This window comes from Lineus longissimus, chromosome 2 (genome assembly GCF_910592395.1).
Source record: "Lineus longissimus chromosome 2, tnLinLong1.2, whole genome shotgun sequence".
NCBI classification, from domain to species: Eukaryota; Metazoa; Nemertea; class Pilidiophora; order Heteronemertea; family Lineidae; genus Lineus; species Lineus longissimus.
The window spans coordinates 7,508,524-7,514,978 of record NC_088309.1 but is presented as its reverse complement, the minus strand read 5'-3'; the positions used below and the strand labels follow the sequence as shown (position 1 = coordinate 7,514,978).

At 38.5% G+C, this 6,455-nt stretch overlaps 1 protein-coding gene across 10 annotated transcripts in view; it reads left to right on the top strand.

Annotated features, from left to right (window-relative positions):
• Positions 1–2,651: 2,651 nt before the first annotated feature.
• The window catches only part of LOC135482472 (NAD(+) hydrolase sarm1-like), a 29,858-nt gene continuing 26,054 nt past the window's right edge, over positions 2,652–6,455 (top strand). For 8 of the 10 annotated variants that reach the window (XM_064762523.1, XM_064762526.1, XM_064762525.1 and 5 more), the window contains exon 1: positions 2,652–2,751. The gene's annotated coding sequence lies outside the window, so the exon portion shown is untranslated. Of the gene's footprint in view, positions 2,752–5,307; positions 5,441–5,509; positions 5,587–6,455 lie in introns of those variants that run through there. The other 2 variants (XM_064762516.1, XM_064762519.1) reach the window with 2 other exon arrangements.

Below are 6,455 nucleotides of genomic sequence, written 5' to 3'. Positions count from 1 at the left end.
CAACTATCTTGCCATCACATTGTAATGGGTGTTTTCTTAAATGTTCCGGTACTTTGTGTTGGTTGAGCTGTACAGATAAGGTACCAAGATACTACCAATACTTGTAACTACATACATGTTGGCATCTTTGTTTTATGGATAGTCATTTAGAATCACGTACATGTATGTACTCGGTAGTCTGCTTGTTCACTGTTAGTCTGGATTTTGTGTTGTCCAAAGTAGTAAAAATTTCCCATCGAATTCTTGTAAATATTGGCTTACAATTCTGGACAGGGCATATTTTATTCTGAACATGATTTTAAGTCGAAACACCTGGACACTTGTTGGCCAATAGTTTTCATGTGTTAGTTCATTCTAAAAAGATGTTAAGGGCCTACATGACAATTGGTTATAAAAATTATTTCTTGAATAGTGTCACAAGTTTGAAAGACAAAAAAATCTCAACAAATCAGTTAAGAGAGTTCTTGTAATGAATACTTTGGGGAAGCGGAAATGACTGGTGAGATGATATAACTGAACCCAACACTTGTCCAAAATCTCATGGTAATTACTGTTTTTGCTAAATTCAGCAGTCTTGTGTTTTTAAAAGTGCATTTAAAATAATTGTGTTGTAACAGTGATTTATATAACTTCCTGTTGTCTTTACGATTAGAATAGTTCCTTTGCTCATTGATTGGCATTGTTGCCTTGCCTGATGATTGAAGAAATGATGTGGTAAGGTTGGTGGAGTCCAGGTTTATATATGACTTTTCGTTTTGCTTTGTTCTCATAGAAAATAATTTCATTTTGCCAGAAGTGTTTCCATTGTAGGTACGTTAGGCTTAGTACAAGGCTTGGGTACTCATTTGTTTCTCATGACATAGCTACTTATTTCTTGTGAAAAGTCTGATCAGGTTCCTTGGAACTTTCTACATGACAAAACACTCTTGTCTCTTTTGGTGAAATTTGAATTTAGTGTGGCAAAAATGAAGTGTACATTGTGTTTCTTAAGTTTATTTTGTGCTTAGTTGAGTTCCAATAATGGCAGTTATCGCTTACAGGCACTATTTCATCATTCATTACTTTTGAACTCTTAGAAATCTTATTAATAATTGTTGTTTGGTTGTCATTCATTGTTAGCTTTCTGTCGCCACTAAAAACCCTTTGAATCAATCATGTATGAGCTTGAGAGGCAAATATTTTGATGAGAAAAAAACTCCAAATGTTTCAAATCATGTAAATCAACATTTTATGACATCTCTTCTTGGTGGCAATGGCCGACTTCTACAACATTTCTCACAGTGTCTCTTTAAATCAATGTTTTTCAGACATAGACATGCATATCTTGCTGTCTGGTACTGTCAAGTGATTTGATTAGATTTAGTATGAAGTCTGGTTGCTTGCTGAGGAGTTGATGAAATTGCACACTTGTTCATATCATTTTCTCGATTGAGAATGTTATGCTTGCATTCCTTGAATAATAATACACTGTATTTTGAATTAAACCAGTTTTGTTTTTTTCTTTGGACGATTTATCTAATGATGTATCAGTCAAGATCGGTGTTCTCAGTGCCAGAAAATTTGATCCCCCAACTATCACTAAAGGACAGTACTGTCTTGCTTGGAACCATAAAGCTACAGTAGGGATATCGGACTGGGAAGAGTGATTGCACGAAATGCTTTGAACTGTAACCAGGTCATGGTATTCAGAATCCGTCCCATCGTGCAGGTGTGGAGGATCTGTTATTACTTTTCAAGTAAGATATTTGAGAGCATGTGTTTCTCTACAAGGCTTCAACTGCATTTCCCTCTTTGATGACCTAAACGAAAGACTGCTGGTTGGTTACAAGTCACTTTAGTTCCAGAGGTGAACTGAATTGTTGAGTGTGTACCAAGTTGGTCTTTATGAACTTGGGTGCCCAATTGGGATGTTCTATTTTGTCCCAACTCAGCTAATCACAATCTTCAGCATGATTCTTCAACCCTGCGGAACAAACAAGTGCCGGGCCAAAGAGGCAGATCTAGATAGTAACCCCTAATTTCCCCGTTCTTGTGTTTTCAAATGTGGGGCAGTTTTGAAAATCCAGAATTGTGTTAATGAATTTGGGAAAGAGCTTTTCAACTGATGGTTATCAGGGGAGGGTTCAAACACCATCTTTAAATGGACCTGGTGAAAATTCATGTTATAAATCTTGTGCAGGATGCTTGGCCCCAACAACTGTGAACCAGATGGCCAGCACAGAGATGAGCTTGGACCACTATGTGGTACTACAACCCCTCTATGCTAATTTTCGAAAACCACACCTGATTGTGCGGCTTTTGTTGTCTCATCTTGAGTTGCACACAAATGCTTGGGATGGTTTCAGAGGATGACTGTGACCAACATCGAATAGCTTATATACAATATTTTTCTGTGCACCATCAAGGACTGGAACAAATTAAATTCATCTGTCCCGAACTAATTGATTGTCAGTCCAGAGCTTTAAAGCTTGTCTGCCAAGGGCAAGCTATTGAAGGCCCTGCTGCTCACCCCACCTGACCTCGGCGAAAGACAGTCTACGGTTTCAAAACAGAAGCAGAAGGGAATTGGGTCACGAACGCGCCCGAGTCCTTTTGCAGAAGACAAGAATTCGGCAGGTCGGTTGAAGTGGAATGATGAGTGGCGACAACCACAACATCCGAAAAAATATCAGATTTGTGAAGTTTTGTTCCCAATTTTGTTCGTGTTTCTGACGAGATAGGCTTTATTAATTCAGTAGTTATAGACAACAGGTAATAATGAGTTATAGGATTTCTAAAATTCGACATCTGACAGGCAATCAAATCGGTCTCTTGCGAAATATAGGTCGATGAAATTGGAGACCGATTTTGACTTTTCACTCGGTACACATGTATGTATGTGCATGTACACTACTATAGGCCTACAGGGTGGTCCAGAAAAACGTAACCGGATACTTCCACTACCAGGGGGTTAAAACCATTGATATCAGTGGATGGGGAATCTTTCTAGGATAGGAATAATACCAAGATCACCCGATTTGGTTTAGTAGTTCTTGTTTTAGAGACTATTTTGTGAAGCACAGACACACTTTGTTTGTGCATAGGAAAAATCTAACTCTGCCGGTTAGTAAGTAGGTGGATAAATGTTAGGTAATGATACTGATTTGAGATAATGTCGACAAGATTCCTAGTGACCATTTGCAACAGAGTAAAGGTCGTGTTAACATGGCCAAACCTCGGCACACCACCGAGATGTTTGTAACCTACAACAGAAGCGTTCTGTTTTTCTGCATTGAACCTGGCCAAGGGGCTCCAACCTTGCTTCACCAAAACATGTCTACAAAAAAATGTACTGAACAAAATCGGTCGATCTTGGTGTCATTCTTCTTCTCGAAATATTCCCCATCCACTGGTATCAAGGCCAGGGTTTTAACTCCCTGGTAGTGGAAGTATCCGTTGCTTTTTTTCTGGACCATCCTGTTTAGAACCTAATAGAAGCCTGTGTGTACAGTACTTCACATGAAGATGATGAACTGATGTGAAAACCCCAGCCCTTCTCCGGTTACTGACAACACTTATCAAATAATAGAAGGCATTCCAGTGCTGTGAATGCTGAGTTTGCCTACAATCTTTGCAGACACATCATCATAGACCATTAGACCATTAGTTCATCTGAAAGTTAAAAAATATCTGCTATTTACTCCACCCTCTTGGACTCTTCCCCCCCTGCCACCCCTCAATTCTGATCTGTAATTGAGTGGTTTTCAATCAGCTTTTTCCACCTCTTGTAGAAAATTCCATGGAGTGCACTGACTCAACTGACTGAGATTGTGAGACCACCTATGCCTATGAATATTGATGATAACCCCAGCTATTTAAAACAAAGCCAATTCTGATCAGCCATACATCATTTTCTGTCATTGTCTGAATGTCCTATTATCTGTTAATAAGAGCACTCCCCCACTGACAACACACGTAAAAGAATGGAAGTTAATGCACTGTACTTGCCAGTGATGAAATAAGGCAGGGCCACTAGAGGCAGCCTGGCTAAAATCTTTAGCTGTATTAAGGTGTAAGCACTCAGAAATATCTATGTTGAGGTGGACATTGTACCTTGTGATTGTATGGAAATCTTTTTGATTCAGGTCAAGTGGTTCAATGTTGTCATGTTTCATGAGACTTTTAATGACAAGGTTTTGTTTGTATTGCACTTCTTTTAAGATTTCTCTTGTTTGGCTTACAATAAATTGTATCAATGAACATACCTCACTCTCACTTCTACATGTTCATTGATAATAGCTCCAATTTTATCATGATTTGATTTTGAGTTTGGTTCCAGGCTGAAAGCTGAAGCTTATCATATTTGCACTGAAATGTGTGATTAAAAATAGCCATTTGTAATCCACTTTAGGCTTTTAAACTTTATAACAAACTATTTTTAGGTGAATTTTAAAAAGACTCCAATGAAATTTAAGAATAAAAGCATCTTCCAAGTCAAGTTACATATTTAATACACTTTTAATTTTTTTAAACTTTTCAGTTTGGGATTTGTGGTCTAGATTCAGATGAGAGTTAGATTTCTGTTTAATAGTTCCATCATGGAATTCACCAAACAGCAATACGCAAATAGTCTGCTTGATATAGAGCAGATGGTTCAATTTTCAGCCTATTTAGTGTACAGTCTGCCTGATGGAGCATTTTATCTTCACCAGGTAAAGTTTAATCATCCGTCAATACTCTCGGACAGTAAGATCATGTACATGTACGTACATGTACATCACCTCATAATATTCTTCAATTTTCCATCAAATATTTTAAGGGGAAGCTGTAAGCCTATTGGTTTGGGAGGCCTATGGCTTTGCTGCTCATGGCAGTGTTCTCCGCATGACTAAAGAGAGGGAGTAGCATCCCTCAGTCTTTCGCAATTTACTATTCCTATCCTAAGTCTTATAGACTTTTTCAACCTGCCCCCCTTCCCCTTACTTAGATTATGATTTTGTAGATTTTTTCCATTAGGACCACCCCTTTTATATTTGTCTTATATGTCACTGCCAGTATTAAGGGAGCAGGTCTGAAGCACACAAGCTGGAGTCTTGTCTCCAGCTCCACATTCACATCCCAGCTGATTTTCAGCAACATTAGAAATGGTAGATGTGACGTGTGGAGTATTTGTGGTCGTCAAGAGGCTATACATGTACGCTAAGCTGTCTTCCTCCACCTCTGGAATTCATACTGATATTGGAGATTACACTTGACTCAAGCTCCCCAATCCAGATGGCACTAGGACACTATCGTTACCGCGTCAGCTATCAATGATTCATGAGCCGCCTTGCAACAGTGATGATATCGTAGAATCAATGTTCCCTGTCGTGGCAGGAAGAATAGCTGTAAAGTACCAGTATTTATTATTCCCGAGTGCTTTTCAGGATTGCTAATTATGTGAACAGGATATCGTATTTTGGTGAGATTTGACCTATTCCTTCATTATTTGTCATGATGTGTCATACTCATATGTCTCTATCACCTGATAATGCAGACTTGATGAGATTCAGTGGGCTGATCATCAGCTCTGCATCAGGGCTATGAAGTGGATATTCGCTGTTATAGGTATGTAATGTAGTCAGGTATAGGTAACCCAGCTTTGTTGGACCATAAGTCATTTGCTGTCTGTTGCTGACTGCAATCACTTCATAGGTGACCACATATATATTATATACCACCATCTTGAGGAAGAAACATTTCAGATATCCCCTCATTGGCTGACTTACAGGCATACATCACCCGAGATTCAACTGACCTCCTCTACTCCTCTTCTGATGATTTTTGTAAATTGAAATGGTACTCAAAAATATTAGAACTAAGGTTATTTACTAGGAGGTGTAGCATGGTCTTCGGAGAAAGTAGTGCTTTCTTTTCTGTAGGTGAGAGAACACAACATGTATGATTACATTGATAAAATTCCTAGAACCAGATGCCAGACGATATTCTGAATTCTCTTTTAAAAAATATCATTGTTGTGCCGAAAAGATTTTGACTTGACTTTTAAAATGCACTATACACAAGGCAAACAAGTACTGTCATGACTGTAGTTGCTAATTTGTTCAATCGAATCAATTATATTTGAAGAGGCTGTGAATTGTTTCAAACATGTACACACATGAAACATCAAAATATTGGTACTCCCCAATGTTCATTGGATTGTGCATTAGCTGTTGCTATAGCTACACAGATCTGTCTGTACCACCAATGTTACTCAGCAGAGTTATGCAATAAAGAGACTATATAAGGCGGTAATGATTGCATATTCAACCATACATATGATTTCTCTGTGGTATCCCGTGCACCTGCCAACAGCTTCCTCTTTAATCTTCTGCTCTGGTATTCATTTATATTTGCTCTGAAAGTTTACTGTGAATCGATGGGCTCTTGGATCCCGATGGGCCTCGAACATCCCTCTTGTTCTAGCACTGTATTGT